At 42.3% G+C, this 18,632-nt stretch overlaps 1 non-coding gene across 1 annotated transcript; it reads right to left on the bottom strand.

Moving 5' to 3' along the window:
- Window positions 1–799: 799 nt before the first annotated feature.
- LOC114815984 lies at window positions 800–937 on the bottom strand. The gene has a single exon (XR_003763765.1). It is a non-coding gene; the product is annotated as a small nucleolar RNA SNORA7 (small nucleolar RNA).
- Between the last annotated feature and the right edge of the window lie 17,695 nt (window positions 938–18,632).

The following is an 18,632-nucleotide window of genomic DNA, read 5'->3' on the forward strand; positions in this document are numbered from 1 at the left end:
GTATCCAATATAAAGCAGAATTAGTAGTGCCACTCCACAGAGTAGCCCATCAACTGGAGAAGAGTAGCAGAACACAATGGAAACCTGCCTTTTTCAAGTTTTGTTTTTTTTAATGGTGTTTTTTAAGCGCTTACTCTGTGTCAGACACCATATTAGGCACTGGGCTAGATACAAGACAATCGGATTGGACACAGTCCATGTCTCACATGAGGCTCACAGTCTAAATCTCCATGTTACAGGTGAGGTAACTGAGGCACAGAGAATTGACTTCCAGTTTCAATTAAGACAATGGCAGCAGTGTCAGGCCACAGCAGAGCAACATATATTCTTGCCTGTAGAATATGCACAGCGAGAAGCTAGGAAGGAACTGGGAATTAGGCATGGGGGAGAAAGGCTAGGGAAAGGAGAGGAACTGGATCTCAGAAGTCTTTATGAAGAGATAATACAGACTGGAGCTATTTTCCCATTTGTACTCTAGGCATGTTTGCTTCAATATTTCAGCTCTCCAAATAGATCTTACTGGAAGGTCCAAAGGCATTAAAGAAATAAAATCAACTGAATGGACCCTCTCCTTTTGTTTTGTCTTATGCTGTCAAGTCATGTCTAAACCATAGCGACTCCATGGACACATCTCTCCTAGAACACCCTACCTCCATCTACCATCAGTCTGGTCGAGTATCCATAGATTTTTCTTGGTCAAAATATAGAAGTGGTTTACCATTGCCTTCTTCCACACAGCAAACTTGAGTCTCCACGCTTGACTCTCTTCCATGTTGCGGCTGCCCAGCACAGATTTTTGACTTGTAACAGATTGCTTTCCACTCACTAGCCACTGCCCATGGTATGAATGGAATGGGTATGCCTCTGCTTGACTCTCCCTCCCGTAGCTGACACTGGTAGAGTACTGGAAACTCTCCAGGTGCAATCCTGAGAGGGGAGGGAACCCTCTCCTTTTGCCTTCTAATAAATTGTTACTCTCCTAGGAGAGTGGTCAAGCAGCTACAGGCGAAACTAATTATAATGTTTAAGGCAGTAGGAGAACTCTTTATGGAGAAGAAATTGAGACGCAATAGGAATACATGATATAATAAATATTTTTGGTACTTTCATAAACTTTCAGGATAGACAGTGTCACCAGTCCCTATAAACTTGGTCAGGGACAGAAGGGAAGAAGACAAGATGACCGAATGTGACCCATGAGGTCATGCCAGCCAATGGGAAGAAGGGGATCAGTTCTGAGTGTGAATTTAATGCTGTTTCTGAATATGTACAGATGGTATTTGTCCAGGGCAGCAGGGGGTTAACAAGAGCATCACCGGTTATGGATTACAAACAAAACATTCACAATAAAACAGGAGACAGAAAATCAATATTGTGTCAGACAAATTAATTATCAATGGTATATGGAGTTAAAAATAATGGAATGATATCATCCACTTAGTTATTTTCAATGGACTGAGTCTGTATAAGTTTCTTTTGAGTTTAGAAAAAAATAGTATGGGTCCGTGTAGCTAGAATAATTACCTGGTAGATACACATAATGATAAAGAACATGTGTGTTTCCTCACGTGAAACAGACCAACTTTTAAGAATTTTCAAGTAAGCGTTTTTTGTTTTGCTTTTGTTTTTAAGTATGACATATATAAACAGCTGTGCTCTGCAGGAAAACTTTAGCACTCATATTAAATAAATACCTAAAGAATGAATTCGTGTTGCCCTTTTAAAAGCTTTCTACTGAAAAGGAAAATGAAGCAAACCATGCTACCAGTATAGCAAGCATGGTGCCCTAGTGTAAAGAGCATGGGCCTGGGAGTCGGAGGATCTGGATTCTAATCCCTGCTTCACCACTTAGGTATCTACTGTGTGACCTTGAGCAAGTTCATTAATTTTTCTGTGCCTCAGTTACCTCATCTGTAAAATGGGGATTAAGACTGTGAGCCCCAAGTGGGTCATGGACTGTGTCCAATCTGATAGTTTGTATCTACCCCAGTGCTTAGAACAGTGCCTGGCACATAGTAAGACAACAAATACTATAAAAAAAAATCCCTTCAACAAAAGCTTAGTGAAGGTAGGGTAGTACTTTAGTTATACTTCACATTTCTGTTCTTCCCTTCCAACTTGGAATGGGAACCCAGTGTGCTTTGCTGAAATCCACAGACCTGTGGCTCAGGTTCTGAGTTCAAATCCAGCCCATCATCCCTCCTGGAGAGCCTCAAGAAAACGATTCCTCTTGTCGTGGTTTCAGAGGCCTCAGGATAGCTATTAATTATTGGGTTACTCCGAAGGGGAACTTATCTTTGTGATTCATTTTTAATAAAGGACTGAATAATAGAGGATATAAAATGAAACCATATAAAAGTGATTACATAATCAACACAATGCTTAGTACAGCACCATATGCCCCTTGGGCACTCAATAAATATTAAGTGACGATGATGAATCTGATAATGAATCTCCAAAGCAGAAAGTTTTTAGTGTCAAATATGACATGATGCATGCTGATCATAAATTTCTAGGTTACTGGACAAAATTTCATTAATTCATTCAATTGTATTTATTGAGCAGTTAAATATTCATCCTGGCTATCACTTCAATTAGACTCAGTGATAATTTGGAGAAATTCCCTCTCTGATGTACGAGTTTTCTATATTGCCTAAGTCAAAGGTCTGGGAGGTTGGCAGATTTGGTTGTTAAAATCATCCTTTACTGACTCACTTTCCTATATTATTGTGCCTGAATAGACTTCTAAATCCCAAATCAAAGATTCAGTAAGAAACATAAACTCAATATTAAATTATAATCAAACAGCAGTCAATCTTTAATTGGAACCAATCACCACACTGCATTCTCCTCCTCTGTCTGTTGAAAGTATAACAAGATTGACATGTTACCAAATAAGATATTTCACTTAATCAGTATTAATACAGTCATTTCTGCTTTAATGTGAAAGTTGTTCTCTTGAAGAACCTCATGTTATGGGCAAATTATGTTATAGTTATACTAATTGAATGGGAATTAATGGCTGAGAATAGATGGTTTAATGATATCATCACAACTGACATTTTTCAACAAAAATTCCTCTATTATTTTATGTCCACCACTAGTAGAGTGCTCCATACCCTCAGTACTCACTGTTAATTTATTGCATTAAGTACAGCAACACTGTAACAACACAAAGTTACAGCACAGTACAACAAGGTTGAAATGGAGGCTGGGAAGCATAGCAACATCATCACGCCTTCACTGATATCATGTGCAAACATTTCTTTCTCTGTGAACCTACTTATGCCAACATGTGGGTCATGTTATATTCAGAACAGACTTGTGTTGTGGGAAAAATGTTCATTATGTATTCGATCGTGCTATATCCAAATCATGCAATAAAAGCATATTCTCACAGAAATGAATATATTCCCCTGTTTGTTCTCCTTCTTTCTCCTTCTTTCTCCTTCTTTCACCCTGCTGAACCTCTCAATTGAAGGGGGAGGGGGGAGAAAATTCCACCTCGCTTCAAACATTCCTTCACCATCCTGGATGGTGAAGCAGGAGGGTCATGTGATCATAAGGGTTGATTTAGCCAAGAGAGAATGCTGGGATCAATGGAGCATCTCCTCACACTTCAATGTCTTCCCTCCCACTCCAGTCCTAGTGATCCTGTGACTCTCAAAGACCAAGAAAAAGTGTCTTACCTCTGTTGTTGGGTTCCTTCTGGACAGGTTTGAGGCCAGTCTCCTTTTCCCAGATAACTTTCCTTTGTGTTTGATCTGAGGGGGGAAACCCTCCAGAGCGAAGAGCCCTACCCAGCAACTACAAGGCACTATGAAACACTCCCTCGGGCCTGGAATAGGTGATAGGTGCTGTAAAGGCCAACGAAACAAGCAGCAGGGAGATGAATCAATCAATCCATCATTCCTATTTAGTGAACGCTTACAGTATACAGAGCACTGTACTAAGAATTTGGGAGTATAATATAACAGATTTGCAAAACAAGTTCCCTGTTCACAAGGAGCTTACCATCTAGAGGGGGAGGAAGACATTAAAATCAATTGCAGAAATGTATAGAAGTGTGTGGAGCTGAGGTAGACTGAATAAAGGGTACAGATCCAAGAGCAAGGATGATGCAGAATAGAGAGGGTGTAAAGAAATGAGGGCTTAGTTAGGGAAGGCATCTTGGAGCAGATGTGATTTTAATAAAGCTTCAAAGGTGGAGAGAGTGATGATCTGTTGGATATGAAGTGGAAAGGCGTTCCAAGCCAGAGGCAGGGTGCAGGGGAGAAATTTCCAGACAAGGGAAGCAGCATGGCCTAGGGGATAGAACACAGGCCTGGGAGTCAGAAAGAAGCTGACTCTAATCCCGGCTTGATTATGTGGCTGCTGTGTGACTTTGGGCAAGTCACTTAACTTCTCTGTCCTCAGTTACCTCATCTGTAAAATGGGGATTGAGAGTGTGAGTCTCACATGGGACAGAGAGTGTGTCCAACTTGATGAGGAGCAGCATGGGCTAGTGGCAAGAGCATAGGCTTGGAAGTCAGAGGTCATGGGTTCTATTCCTGATTTTGCCACTTGTCCACTGTGTGACCTTGGGCAAGAGACTTCGCTTCTCTGGGCCTCAGTCACCTCATCTGTAAAATGGGGATTGAGACTGTGAGCTTTTCGTGGGACAATCTGATTACCTTGTAATTACCCCAATGCTCAGAACAGTGCTTGGCACATAGTGAATGCTTAACAAATACCATAATAATTATTATTATCTATTTGTATCTACCTCAGCGATTAGGACAGTGCTTGGCACATAGTATGTGCTTAGCAAGTATCATAATTATTATTAATAAGCAGGTCCAGTGAAGCAATTGCTTAAGACTTGATTCTGGAGCCAGTCTGAACAACCCTAATGGGTCAGTCTGGACCAACCAGTTTAAGCTGAAGTTTTTTTCCTCTCACTGTGACACACTCCTGCCAAATCCCAGTTGCTCCAGGCTTAAAAGAGTAAAAATACAGGACCTCTGGCTTCTCCAACAGACTTTCCTCCCCACCCAACACTCTTCCTGAGATTCTTCAAGCTTGTAATGAGGGGCTCATAAGAAATACTTGGTCTTAGATGCTGAGTCCCTGTAATCTACACCTCCTGGCCCTTAAACCCAGGATTTTAGAGGCAGCTTTAGAAATTCCACCAAAAGTGATGATAGAAAAATCAGGAATCATTTCAATTGATCAGAAATATTTTTTTATTTATTCATTCATTTATTTATTTATTTTTGTGGAATTTGTTAAGCTCTTACCATTGCCAGACACTACTAAGCACTGCAGTAGATACAAGATAGTCAGGTTGGATATAGTCTGTGTCCCACATAGGCCTCATAGTATTAATCCCCATTTTACAGATGAGGTAATTAAGGTAACGGAGAAGTTAACTGACCTGCCAAAGGTTACATAGAAAAGAGGAGGAACCGAGATAAGAACCCAGGTGCTCTGACTCTCAGGGTTGTGTTCTTTTCAATTGAGAGCCTAATATGCACAGAGAACTACACTAGGCCTTTGGGATATTACAAGGGAAGTTAAGACACTGTTCCTGCCCTCAGGGAATTTCTACTATAATATTTAAAAATTTAGTTGGGGAACATGGTCATCCAAATGATATGAAAACTTTGCTCATTTTTATTCAGCATTCTCTGGCCTGCAGGGAGGGGAGAAGAGAAATGAGAGGCAGGGAGAGGAAGGGGGAGAGCCAAGTTTAAGGCAACTTGAAAGAAGTTTATTTAATCTCAAGAAAAAACCCCAGAAAAGAATGTGACTTATAGAGGTCATTCAATTCCAACACGCACCTTTGCCAAACAATGATCTATTTCGTGCATTGTCGTAAAATGTGGCATCTCAGATAATATGTCCAAATGTTTCTTGGGCTTTGAATGAGACCTTGGGGCCCTATTTACTTCCAAATTATAGGTTTTTAATTAACTGAGCGGAATGGTCCTGCTATTCTCTCAGTAACTCAAAGTTCTTGCATTATAACTTGACATCCTCAAGTGAACCTGTCCTCTCCCCCTCCCTTCAGGCTCGTATCTCCTCCTGCCTCCAAGACGTCCCTACCTGGATGTCTGCCTGCCACCTAAAACTTAACATGTCCAAAACTAAGCTCCTTATCTTCCCTCCCAAGCCCTGTCCTCTTCCTGACTTCCTTATCACTGTGGATGGTATGACCACGCTTCCCGTCTCTCAAGCCCGCAACCTTGATGTCATCTTTGACTCAGCTCTCTCATTCACCCCACACATCCAATCCGTCACCAAGACCTGCCGGTCTCACCTTTATAATATCACCAAGATCTGCCTTTACGGCTATCTTACTGGTTCAGGCTCTCATAATATCCCAGCTGGATTATTGTGTCAGCCTTCTCTCTGATCTCCCTTCCTCCTTCTCTCCCCGCTCCAGTCTATTCTTCATTCTGCTGCCCAGATCATCTTCCTGCAGAAACGCTCTGGGCATGTCACTCCCCTTCTTAAAAACCTCCAGTGGTTGCTTATCGACCTCCGCAAGAAACAAAAACTTCTCACTCTAGGCTTCAAGGCTCTCCATCACCTTGCCCCCTCCTACCTCTCCTCTCTTTTCTCATTCTACTGCCCACCCCGCATGCTCCGCTCCTCTGCCGCCCACCTCCTCACCATCCCCCGTTCTCGCCTATCCCGCCGTCAACCCCTAGCCCACACTCTCCCGCTGTCCTGGAATGCCCTCCCTCCTCACCTCTGCCAAACTAACTCCCTTCCCCTCTTCAAAACCCTACTGAGAGCTCACCTCCTCCAAGAGGCCTTCCCAGACTGAGCTTCCCCTTTTCTCTCTGCTCCCTCTGCTGCCTCTCTGCCCCCCACGTCACCTCCGCTCAGCTAAGCCCCCTTTCCCCCCTTTCCCTCTGCTCCTCCCCCCTCCCTTCCCCTCCCCTCAGCACTGTGCTCATCTGCTCATTTGTATATATTTTATTACCTTATTTATTTTGTTAATGAGATGTACATCTCCTTGATTCTATTTATTGTTATTGTTTTTGACTGTCTCCCCCGATTAGACTGTAAGCCCATCAGTGGGCAGGGATTGTCTCTATCTGTTGCCAAATTGTACATTCCAAGCACTTAGTGCAGTGCTTTGCACATAGTAAGCACTCAATAAATACTATTGAATGAATGAATGAATGAACCAATGATGGAAAAAGTCATACCCACCTCACCTGTTAGACAAGCCACTGAACATATACACAAATACCAGAATTTTCTCCTATGTGACTGTATTACAATTAAGATGAAAGTTTAAATTGTGTGATTCATACTGAGGCATTGGGCAAACTGCATGACAAAAAAAATAAAAAGCACCACTGGATGTGTTGTGTTGCTTAACAGGAAGGAGACATTTTAAATCCAATAAAATAGAGCGTGGTGATCAATTTTTCTTATTGCTATTGAGCCCATTTGGCCTTAAGATCATTCATTTGGGCTGATGGAAAGAAGGCATGTCGATCATGAAATCAGTTTGTGGGTAAGGAATGTGTCTGTTTATTGTTCCATTGTACTCTTCCAAGTGCTTAGTACAGTGCCCTGCACATGGTAAGTGCTCAATAAATATGACTGACTGAATGAATTTCTTGTTGGATGTTCAGGAAGGCAACCAACATACTGTTCATCCAACTATCCTTTGGTGCTGATGTCATAGATGAAACATTGGACTTGTTGGACCACTGATCTGGTCCGGTATAGCTTTGCTTAAAGCCTGAAATGGCGCTGTGGCTAAAATGGAATTAATTATTAAAGCTCACTTAAAACTGATGACCTAGTTGTAGGATGCTAGAAATGGTAGTTTCATTATATTTGGGTTTTATGACCCAAATCTGTGATTGTCTTAAAAGGAAACGTTTTCTTTTATGGGATATATAAAAAAAAAAATCACGGAAACAAACCTCACTTGCCTGGCTAGACCTGCTATCCGGCTTTGGAGGTTGTGACTACAGAGAACCAAGGGAGAATAGGAATTAGAAATTAGCCACTTTTTAAAATTAATATAGTCTAATGGGATATTTCGGGAGTTGAATGATGTAGGGGCTGAGCCTACATGTCAGCAATCATGGAACCAGGGAACCTAGGTCAGTTGTTCTCTTATAGGTGATAATAATTAGGCACTTACTATGTGCCAGACAATGTACTAAACACTGGGTGTGGTTAAAAGCAAACCGGGTTGGACACAGTCCCTGTCCCATGTGGGGCTCACAGTCTCTATCCTCATTTTACAGGTGAGGTAACTGAGGCCCAGAGAAGTGAAGTGTCTTGCCCAAGGTCACACAGCAGATATGTGGCAGAGCTGGGATTAGAACCCATGATCATCTGACTCCCAAACCTGTGGTCTATCCACTGCACCATTCTGCTTCCCAAATTCAGGAGCCAAAATGCCAAAATCTGACTAGTTTCACCTGAATCACAAATGTGTGTAGAAATTTCCAGCAAATGGGCACCATTTATCCAGGAGGAGAAAATGTAGGTGGAAACATTGCTTATACCCAGGTTTGTCTACTGTTGTGATGGTACTTTTGAAACACTGCTAAACTTGTGTCCCTCATAGTGCATTCTGCAAGCAAATCCATCCCCAGTGCAAACCCACATTTCAGCTGAGGCTCCATGGAAGCAATCACCAATGATCCTCTTGGGTAATAATAATAATAATAATGTTGGTATTTGTTAAGTGCTTACTATGTGCAGAGCACTGTTCTAAGTGGTGGGGTAGATACAGGGTAATCAGGTTGTTCCACGTGAGGCTCGCATTCTTAATTCCTATTTTACAAATGAGGTAACTGAGGCACAGAGAAGTTAAGTGACTTGCCACAGTCACACAGCTGACATGTGGCAGAGTCAGGATTCGAACCCATGACCTCAGACTCCCAAGCCCCTGCTCTTTCCACTGAGCCATGCTGCTTCACTAGACTGATCTGCTAGGTAACCCTGACCAAAGGGACAACATACCAGGATCACACCTTTATAGCAAACCCTTGTGCTTTATATAGCCAAAATAATCTGAACTCCCAAATGCTTCCCTGACTCCTCCCCATAGTTCCTAGCTCAAGGAAGAGTCTTGCAGGATGAGCAAGGACTCCTTTCTTTTACTGATAGTATGTAGGGACCTGAGGTCATCTCGTCTTAAGTTATCTCTTCTTAAAAGAAATTCCTCTCCTGTTGTAAACAGTACTGATTCCTTCTCTTTTGTTGCTAGTATGTGGAAACATTTTCCTGGAGAGATCCTCGTTTCCACCCTAATATGGATGAACCTTCTCCCTGAGCATTTTCAGGGATGATCCGATTGTCTACCCTGGACTGACGCAGACTCAGTGTGGGTATCTTGCAGAGATCATTCTGCAGCTGCCAAACCATATGCCCAGTGACATCCTGGACCACTGATAAGAGAAATGTTGCACTGCTTGAGCTATCGGATGAATTTATCTAAAAGGAAGACGATTCTTATAATGTATTATACGGTAGTTTATAAATTCCTTGAGGGCAGGGATCATGTCTATTTAATCAGTAATCAATTGTATTACTTGAGCATATACTCTGTGCAGAATACAGCGTAACAGATTTCCTAGATACAGTCTCTGTCCATAAGGAGCTTACATTCTACAGGGGGAGGCAGACATTAAAATTAACTACAGATATGTATGTAAGCACTATGGGACTGAGACTAGGGTGAATAAATGGTGCAAATCCAAATGCAAGTGTGATGCAGAACGGAGAGGAAGTAGGGGGCTTAGTCAGGGAAAGCCTCTTGAAGGAGTTGTGATTTTAATAATTCATTCATTCATTCAATAGTATTTATTGAGCGCTTACTATGTGCAGAGCACTGTACTAAGCGCTTGGGATGAACAAGTCGGCAACAGATAGAGACGGTCCCTGCCGTTTGACGGGCTTACAGTCTAATCGGGGGAGATGGACAGACAAGAACAATGGCAATAAATAGAGTCAAGGGAAAGAACATCTCGTAAAAACAATGGCAACTAAATAGAATCAAGGCAATGTACAATTCATTAACAAAATAAATAGGATAATGGAAATATATACAGTTGAGCGGATGAGTACAGTGCTGTGGGGAGGGGAAGGGAGAGGTGGAGGAGCAGAGGGAAAGGGGGAAAAGAGGGTTTAGCTGCGGAGAGGTGAAGGGGGGGTGGTAGAGGGAGTAGAGGGAGAAGGGTGCTCAGTCTGGGAAGGTCTCTTGGAGGAGGTGAGTTTTAAATAGGGTTTTGAAGAGGGGAAGAGAATCAGTTTGGCGGAGGTGAGGAGGGAGGGCGTTCCAGGACCGTGGGAGGACGTGGTCCGGGGGTCGACGGCGGGATAGGCTAGACAGAGGGACAATGAGGAGGTGGGCGGCGGAGGAGCGGAGCATGCGGGGTGGGTGGTAGAAAGAGAGAAGGGAGGAGAGGTAGGAAGGGGCAAGGTGATGTAGAGCCTCGAAGCCTAGAGTGAGGAGTTTTTGTTTAGAGCGGAGGTCGATAGGCAACCACTGGAGTTGTTTAAGAAGGGGAGTGACATGCCCAGATCGTTTCTGCAGGAAGATGAGCCGGGCAGCGGAGTGAAGAAGAGACTGGAGCGGGGCGAGAGAGGAGGAAGGGAGGTCAGAGAGAAGGCTGACACAGTAGTCTAGCCGGGATATAACGAGAGCCCGTAGCAGTAAGGTAGCCGTTTGGGTGGAGAGGAAAGGGCTTTGGAGGTGAGGAGAGTGATGGTCTATCAGACATGAAGGGGAAGGGAGTTCCAGGCCAGAGGCAGGATGTGAGAGGGGGGTTGGTGGTGAGAGAGATAAGATCAAGGTACAATTATTTGATTGGTGTTAGAGGAGTGAAGTGAATGTGCTGGATCATAGTAGGAAATCAGGGAGAAAAGATAGGAAGGGGCCAGGTGATTCTGTGCTTTAAAGACAATGCTAAGGAATTTCTGTTTGATGTGAAGGTGGATGGGCAACCATTGGAAGTTCTTCAGAAGTGGGGAAACATGGACTGAATGTTTCTGTAGAAAAATGAACTGGGCAGCAGAGTAACTTATGGACTGGAGTGGAGCGAGACCATAGCCAGGGAGGTCAGTAAGGAGGCTAATGCAGTAGTCAAGGTCGGATAGGATAAGTGCTTCCCTCAGTGTAGTAGCAGTTTGAATGGAAAGCACAGGGTGGATTTAAGCAAGTTGTGAAGGTAGAACTTCCAGGAATTGGTGATGTTGAATACTTGAATTTGAACGAGAGAGAGGAGTCGAGGATAATGTCCAAGTTACAGGTTTGTGGGACAAGAAGGATGGTGGTGCTGTCTATAGAGATGGAAAAGTCAGGGGGAGGACAGGATTTGGGTGGGAAGAAGCAGAATTCTGTTTTGGATGTGTTAGTTTTGCGGTGTCAGTGGGACATACAAGTAGAGACGTTATGAAGGCAGGAGGAAATGCAAAACTACAGAGAAGGAGAAAGATCAGGGCTGGAGATGTTCATTCAGAAATTATCCTCATACAGATAGTAGTTGAAGCTGTGGTAGAGAATGAGTTCTCCAAGGGAGTGAGTATAGATGGAGAATAGAAAGGAACCCAGAATTAAGGGACCCCCACAGTTAGGGAGTGGGAGACAGAGAAAGAGCCCATGAAAAAGACTGAGAAAGAGTGGCCAGAGAGATAGGAGAACCAGGAAGAGGATAGTGTCAGTGAAACCAAAGTTAGATAATATTTATTAATTAAAATTAAGGTATTTGTTAAGCACTTAGTATGTACCAAGCACTGTTCTACAAGAGAAGCAGGTGTTCCAGTGTTAAAGGCAGCTGAGAGGTCAAAGATTAAGATGAAGTAGAGCCTGTTGAATTTGGCAAGAAGGAGATCATTGGTGCCCTTTGAGAGGGCAGTTTTGGTGGAGTGAAAGAGGCAGAAGCCAGACTGGAGAAGGTAAAGGAGAAAACTGAGGAGAGGAAGTGAAAGCAGTGAGTGTAAACAACTTGTTCAAGGAGTTTGGAGAAGAATGGTAGGAAGCAGATAACTGGAATATAATTAAAGGGAGTTGTGGGATGAAGGGAGGGTTTTTTTTAGGGCAGGTGATACATTAGCATATTTGAAAACATGCTTACTCTGTTGTACTCTCCCTGGTGATTAGGTACAGTGCTCTGCACAAAGTAAGCACACAGTGAATACTACTCAATCAGTCAAATCAGTCCATGGTATTTACTGAGCATTTATGGTATACAGAACACTGTACTAAGCTTTTGGTAGAGTATAACAGTTAGTAGACACATTCCGAGTCCACAATGAGCTTTCAGTTCCATAGCAAGTTTTCAGCCTAGAAAAGAGAGACAGACATTAATATAAATATATAATAATAAAATTAATCCTATTTTGAAAATTTCTTGAAATCCACTCACACAAACTTCCATCACTTATGTATACCTGAGGCCCAATATTAGGCACATTTCAAAGTGACTTAGAAAGACTCTCTGTGTTTACCCTCCAAACCCTTTTAAGACAAAGGAGAAACAAAGTCTCTTTCCCACCTTCCTTTTTAGCATTTTAGCAAACACTGTTTAATATTAGAAACCAGTATGCATGTGGTTGCTTAGGAATGAATAACATTCCTTGATGCCCTCAGATATGCAGCAGGCTGCACTGGGATGTTTTTGTGCATTCTACTTGAGCAGTTTCCAAGGTCTGGAGTCCACAAGAACATGACATTGTAATCTTGGTCATGTTTTATTTATGGGGAATAGTGCAGCAGATAGGGTGTGTTAACAAACAAAGATGATTGCTTTAGGGGCACTCTCTCGTCCTAAGGTAATTAAGACAAAGTAGTTTTACTGGTTGGGGGATTCATACAGCAGACAACCTTTTCCTTGCTAAAATGAACTGCAGCATCCAGAAGAAAAGGGCGAAATCAGAAGAAGCATGGAAGTGTTTTATCTTCGGTTAAAGGTGCATCATTAAAAGGTGCTGGCATAAATTATACTTTTTAAAAGTCCATATAACATAAAAACAACTGAGAAGAAAATGTCAGGCTCCGAGATGTGTGGATTTGCCACTATATGCCAAGCAGGTGGTAGTGACCCTGTATATCTTTTATGGCATAAATTAAAAATATTGACTGTAACCAAAATGGCATTTGCAATCAGCTAGATGTTGCAATGTGTTATACAGACCATTTGCTTTTAAAAAAATGAAAATATGAATCAAACTTCGATGACAAAGAAGTTCAACTTCTCAGGAAAAATCAAATACATCATGGAAAGGTCACAATTCATAGACAAATTGCTGTTAAAATTTATTACTTGTTTGCAAAATATACCGTTGATCATTGGTAACTGTTAAATGCACCGGTGACTTTGGAAGAAGAAAAAGAGCAAAACCTCACCAGTCCACTTCCATCGGGAAAATATAAAAAAGTACCTGTAAAAATCAACTGTGCGCTGGTGACAATGCAGGGGTGAGTTAATGGAGTGTGTGAAGAAAGATTGAGGAAAAAATAGAGAATAAATAAGCATAATAAATATTGACAATGTGAACTGATTATTATAGCTCCCAAAACCTGTGGAAATGCAGCCTGTGAATTTAAAGGCCCTAGAGCTGGAACCCTGAAACATTAGCCCCTCTAGACTGTAAGCTAATTGTGGACAAGAAACTTGTCTACCAACTTTGTTGTATTGTACTCTGTGCTATTCCCTCAAGTGCTCAGTATGGTACTCTGCACACATTAAACACTTAATAAATGCCATTGATGATATTAATAATAATGATGGTATTTGTTAAGCATTTACTATGTGCCAAGCACTGTTCTAAGGGCTGGATGATGATGATGACTGGCCAGGTGGAATAGAACAGAGCGAGGCAGCTAGAAGACTCTTTGTAGAAGCCCCAAAGTGCACCCTAGACAGGTAGGTTAGCACTTCCAGAGTTGGACTGATGCCCTGGCATCTTGAGAAAATCCCAGGAGGCTGGGAGAAATGTGCCTGGTAGGGAGGGCCTCACTGAAGCTTCCGTCCTGCATGTCACTTTCCTAATTATCCCTTCTGCTTATACTGAGAGCCCCATGTGGGACAGAGACTGTGTCCAACTTGATTATCTTGTAGCTGCTCTAGTGCTTGGCTTATAGTAAGTGCTTAACAAATAGCATGATTATCTTTATGATATCCTAATATCTGTTTTATGGTGAGCTGACAGAAGGAAACGGTAAACAAAGAGGAAAGAAGTCAACACTTCTTATGATATGGCTTTTGGGAGCCAGTAATAGTAATAATAATAATAATGTTGGTATTTTTTAAGTGCTTACTATGTGCCAAGCACTGTTCTAAGCGTTGGGGTAGATGCAAAGTAATCAGGTTGTCCATCATAGGGCTCAATGTCTTAATCCCCATTTTACAGATGAGGTAACCGAGGCACAGAGAGTTAAGTGACTTGCCCCAAGTCACACAGCTAAGTGGCAGAGGCGGGATTAGAACCCGTGACCTCTGACTCCCAAACCCGTGTTCTTTCCACTAAGCCAAGACAGACAATATAAATAAATCATACTCTCTTAGTACAGCTCTCGGCACACAGTAAGCGCTCAATAAATTCAATTGATTGATTGATTAAATAATTTATAGATAGGTACACAACTGCTCGGCCTGAGGGTGGGGTGAATACCAAGTGCCCAAAGGGTACAGATCCAATTGTATAGATGATACAAAAAAGAGAGGGAATTAAGGGTTATTCAGGGAAGGTGCTGTTATTGCTGAATGCTACATTACACTGCTTCAGGATCCTCAAGCCAAAAGCAGCCATTGATTTAGCTTGCCAGCAGCAAGTTGCATAAATCTCTGTGTCTTTTATTATTTGAAAGTATCTAGAAGCATAGAATCAGAATCTTTGTCTATCTCTAGCTTTACTTGAGATGATCTAGCCCATCCCTTAGCAGTTCAAAGTATTCTCTGGAGAATACTTTGTCTTCACGGTGAATTGTCTTCATTCTTGCAGAATATGGCATTCCCCTCATTTTCCTTGGGACCCAATTCTGCAGTATAATCAGGAGCACCCTTGGGAAGTTTTTCTTGGCAGTCTCCTTCAAATCTCCTTTCTTTTTCTTAATTCTAATTCCCCTAGTTATACTCCTTCTTCATTAGGATTTCAATCCTTCAGATATTATTGAATATTCCCTCACCTACTTCCCTCAAACTAGTTAAATTTGTCCTTAATGCTTCCCTTGTGAATAAGATGGACCACCCTCTTTATCAATTTTGTTGGCTGCCATCCCCTCCCTTACCATTTTTTTCCTGGAAATTAATGAATGTAGTATCCCAAAAAGAGTTCCCATCCAGTGAGATTGCCCATGATATTTTTGTTTCATGGAGTATCCCAGGATCATATTGGTAATACTGAGGGAAGTCAACATTGGTCCTCCCAAATACTGGACCCCAAGAGGCTCATTACATCACACAATCTACAGTGTCAAGCAATGTGGCATGATGATGTCATATAGTCACAGTCACCAGCTAGACTTCCCCACTAGACTGTAAGCTTGCTGTGAGCAGGGAATGTGTCTACCAATGGCAGAAGTCCATCCAATTAAGCAGATCTTACAGCGTTTCTCCCAGGTACCCTCCCAGTTGCCCCAGTCAATCAATCGGTGGTATTTATTGAGCACTTACTGTGTGCAGAGCACTGTACTAAGTGCTTGGGAGAATACAGTATAACAGAGTTGGTAGACAGGTTCCCTGCCCACAGTGAATATATCTTCTAGCAATCAATCAAACAGGTAATATCCGATATCTATGTCAACTGGGATGCTGCTTTAGGCTCCTGGGAGTCAGCACCAAGAGTCATGGTGAAGAGAGGCTGGGTGCTGAAAATGGAAATGCAACCAGTTCTGAATCCCTACCAGACAGAAGGCAGACCAGCTGAAAATTAGATTATCCATTGTAAAACTAGATGGCCAACCTAATCGGACTTCTTAAATCTCTGTCAGAATAACTCTTTTACAAATAGTTCTTCCTGGGCTTATCATCCCATTTTACCAACAAGAAAGATGAAGAAGAGGAGGAGGAGGTAGAAAAGGATGATTAGATGAACTGACTGCACCAGTCATATTGTTCACCATTTTCTTTGCATCGAACAATCTATAATAATAATAGCATTCACTATAAAGCAAAGATTGTGCTAAATATTGGGGTAGATATAACATCACCAGACCAGACACAGTCTTTGTCCCACATGGAAGCAAGGGGCTCACAATCCTAAAGGATAGGAAAAGCAGGCATATTATCCCCATTATTTAGCTGGGGAACTAAGGTACAGAGAGGGTAAATAACTTGGCCAAGGTCATCCATCAGACCATGACCAGAATTGGGATCAGCATATGGGTCTTGTGGTTCCCAGGCTCATGACCTTCCCACTAGGTCACATTAACTTTCACAAAATCACCCCCTGATCTCCCCCCCATGATCTGAACTCAGAGAATATTTTAGGGTTGTGGTACACTCATCCCTTTGACTTTCTGAATCCTCTACGTATATGATTTTTTTGGTTTGGCTAGAATCCCTATGGGGACCCAAATTCCCAGAAATGACTATAGATCAGGCTTAGTCTCCATTTTAGCCCTAAGTGTTGATATGACAGGGTTCCAGGTGACCACTGTATATTTTGAAGTCTATGTCAGAAGGGTTAATAGTGATGTTGCCAAGGGAGAATGTTTGTCAAGGGAGAGTAGTAACCGAGCCCAAACGTCAAAATGAAACGATTGGGTCATTTTAGAGAAAAGAATATATCTTCATAAGAGGTAGATCCTGGGTCGAACCATCGCATAGTTGTCTTCTGGCACCTGGGCCAAAGCACCAACAGACTGGTGATGGAGAAAAGCCAGCCAAGGTGGAGCATTGTAATGCACTTTGCTTCTGACGGTGGATGTTAAGTAGGAAGAATGGAGAGTCTTTGGGGACCCCAGTCCCTGATACAAATGTCAGGTAGGTGACAACCAAGCAGATTCTCTCCCTGTTTGACTTCATATACTGAGGGACAAAGTCCTGTCTCTGCAACAGTCAAAGCTCTGATTCTGAGGGACATGTAATTGAGCAAGCTATGTGATCCCACTGAGTGGGGCAACCTGAGCCCTGGGATCCCTCACGGAATAACAGCTCCCAGAATGACCAGGAACCGAAACAGAACAGCTAGGCGCCAGCGTGGCTCAGTGGAAAGAGCCCGGGCTTAGGAGTCAGAGGGCATGGGTTCAAATCCCGGCTCTGCCACTTGTCAGCTTTGTAACTGTGGGCAAGTCACTAACTTCTCTGGGCCTCAGTTACCTCATCTGTAAAATGGGGATTAAGACTGTGACCCTCATGTGGGACAACGTGATTACCTTGTATCTCCCCCAGCGCTTAGAACAGTGCTCTGCACATAGTAAGCACTTAACAAATACCAACATTATTATTATTCTACATTAAAGCTCCCCCCTCCAGATAGTTCAAGTGGGCCTGATGTCAAATATTCATCCATCCACACCTCCATCTCTCCAGAGTGAAGGGTAAACGATGAGCAAACCAAACCCCAAGTTTCGATTTCAGTGGATGGTTGCAAAAGGGAGAGCAGCAGAGAGCAGAGACTGTTGTTCAGCCCTGGACTGCCTGTGTGGAGTTCCTTGGAAAACACTCCGGTATTTCACCATATTACAAACCTCATGTGGCCCTTAGCACAAAGAGACAACTGAAGTCTGAGCCCAGTGACAGAACAAGGAATCTGAACACTAACTCTGAGTGAGTTTGTTCAAGGATAAAACAACACTGGTTTCCAGAAGAAAAACCCCTATCTCAAATGCATCGTTTCCTTTTCACTCAAACCCAGGCAGCCTGACCAATAGTGACTCTGGTCAAATACAACAATTGGTTGAAAGCTGTTTGTTTGACTGTAGACTGTAAGCTCTCTATGGGCAGGGAATATGTCTACTATGTTGTTATATTGTAGTGTCTCAAGCACTTAGTACAGTGCTCTGCACACAGTAAGCGCTCAATAAATAAAATTGATTTGAGTGCAGATAGAGATTTATGGCTGTGAGGGTGTATAGCATGGAGTTGTACCTGATTGGCCTGAAAACATTCCCAATGGAGCCTGGGAGTGCTGACTTTACTGTGCTGATCTCCTCACTGAGTTGTCTGCCCTGACTCTGAAGGCTTCTTCTATGAGGTTCCCCAAGTAAACAGGGCAAAGAGTTGGGAAAAGTCAAAATGCATTCTGTCAGGTCCATAGATTCAAGGGTATCAGAGGCTGGTTCAGAGGTTAGCACTAGTATTACATGGCTACTAAACCTTCAATTCAACTTTTCATAATTTTCTGCCTCGTGTTAGTTATGTTGACTCCAGGAGTTTGAAGTTTTCCAAATGTCAAATTTTTATTTTTGACATTTGAGGTTTTTTAGGTCAAAATTGTTTTTAGTAACTGAAGCTGATTCATATATGAAAGTTGCTTATGCTTATAAATAATAAGCATAAATAGCAATTATATAACAGATTCAATTTAAAGTCAGGTCAGTCAGGTCAGGTCCTTTCTAAATCAGGTGAAATTGTTTTTTCCCCAGGTTTTGTTTGTTTGCTTTTTCCCCCTCCAGTTATTTTTCTGTTACCTTATTTGATAAACCACACTACATGGTT

Source organism: Ornithorhynchus anatinus, chromosome 1, assembly GCF_004115215.2.
Source record: "Ornithorhynchus anatinus isolate Pmale09 chromosome 1, mOrnAna1.pri.v4, whole genome shotgun sequence".
Taxonomy (NCBI): Eukaryota; Metazoa; Chordata; class Mammalia; order Monotremata; family Ornithorhynchidae; genus Ornithorhynchus; species Ornithorhynchus anatinus.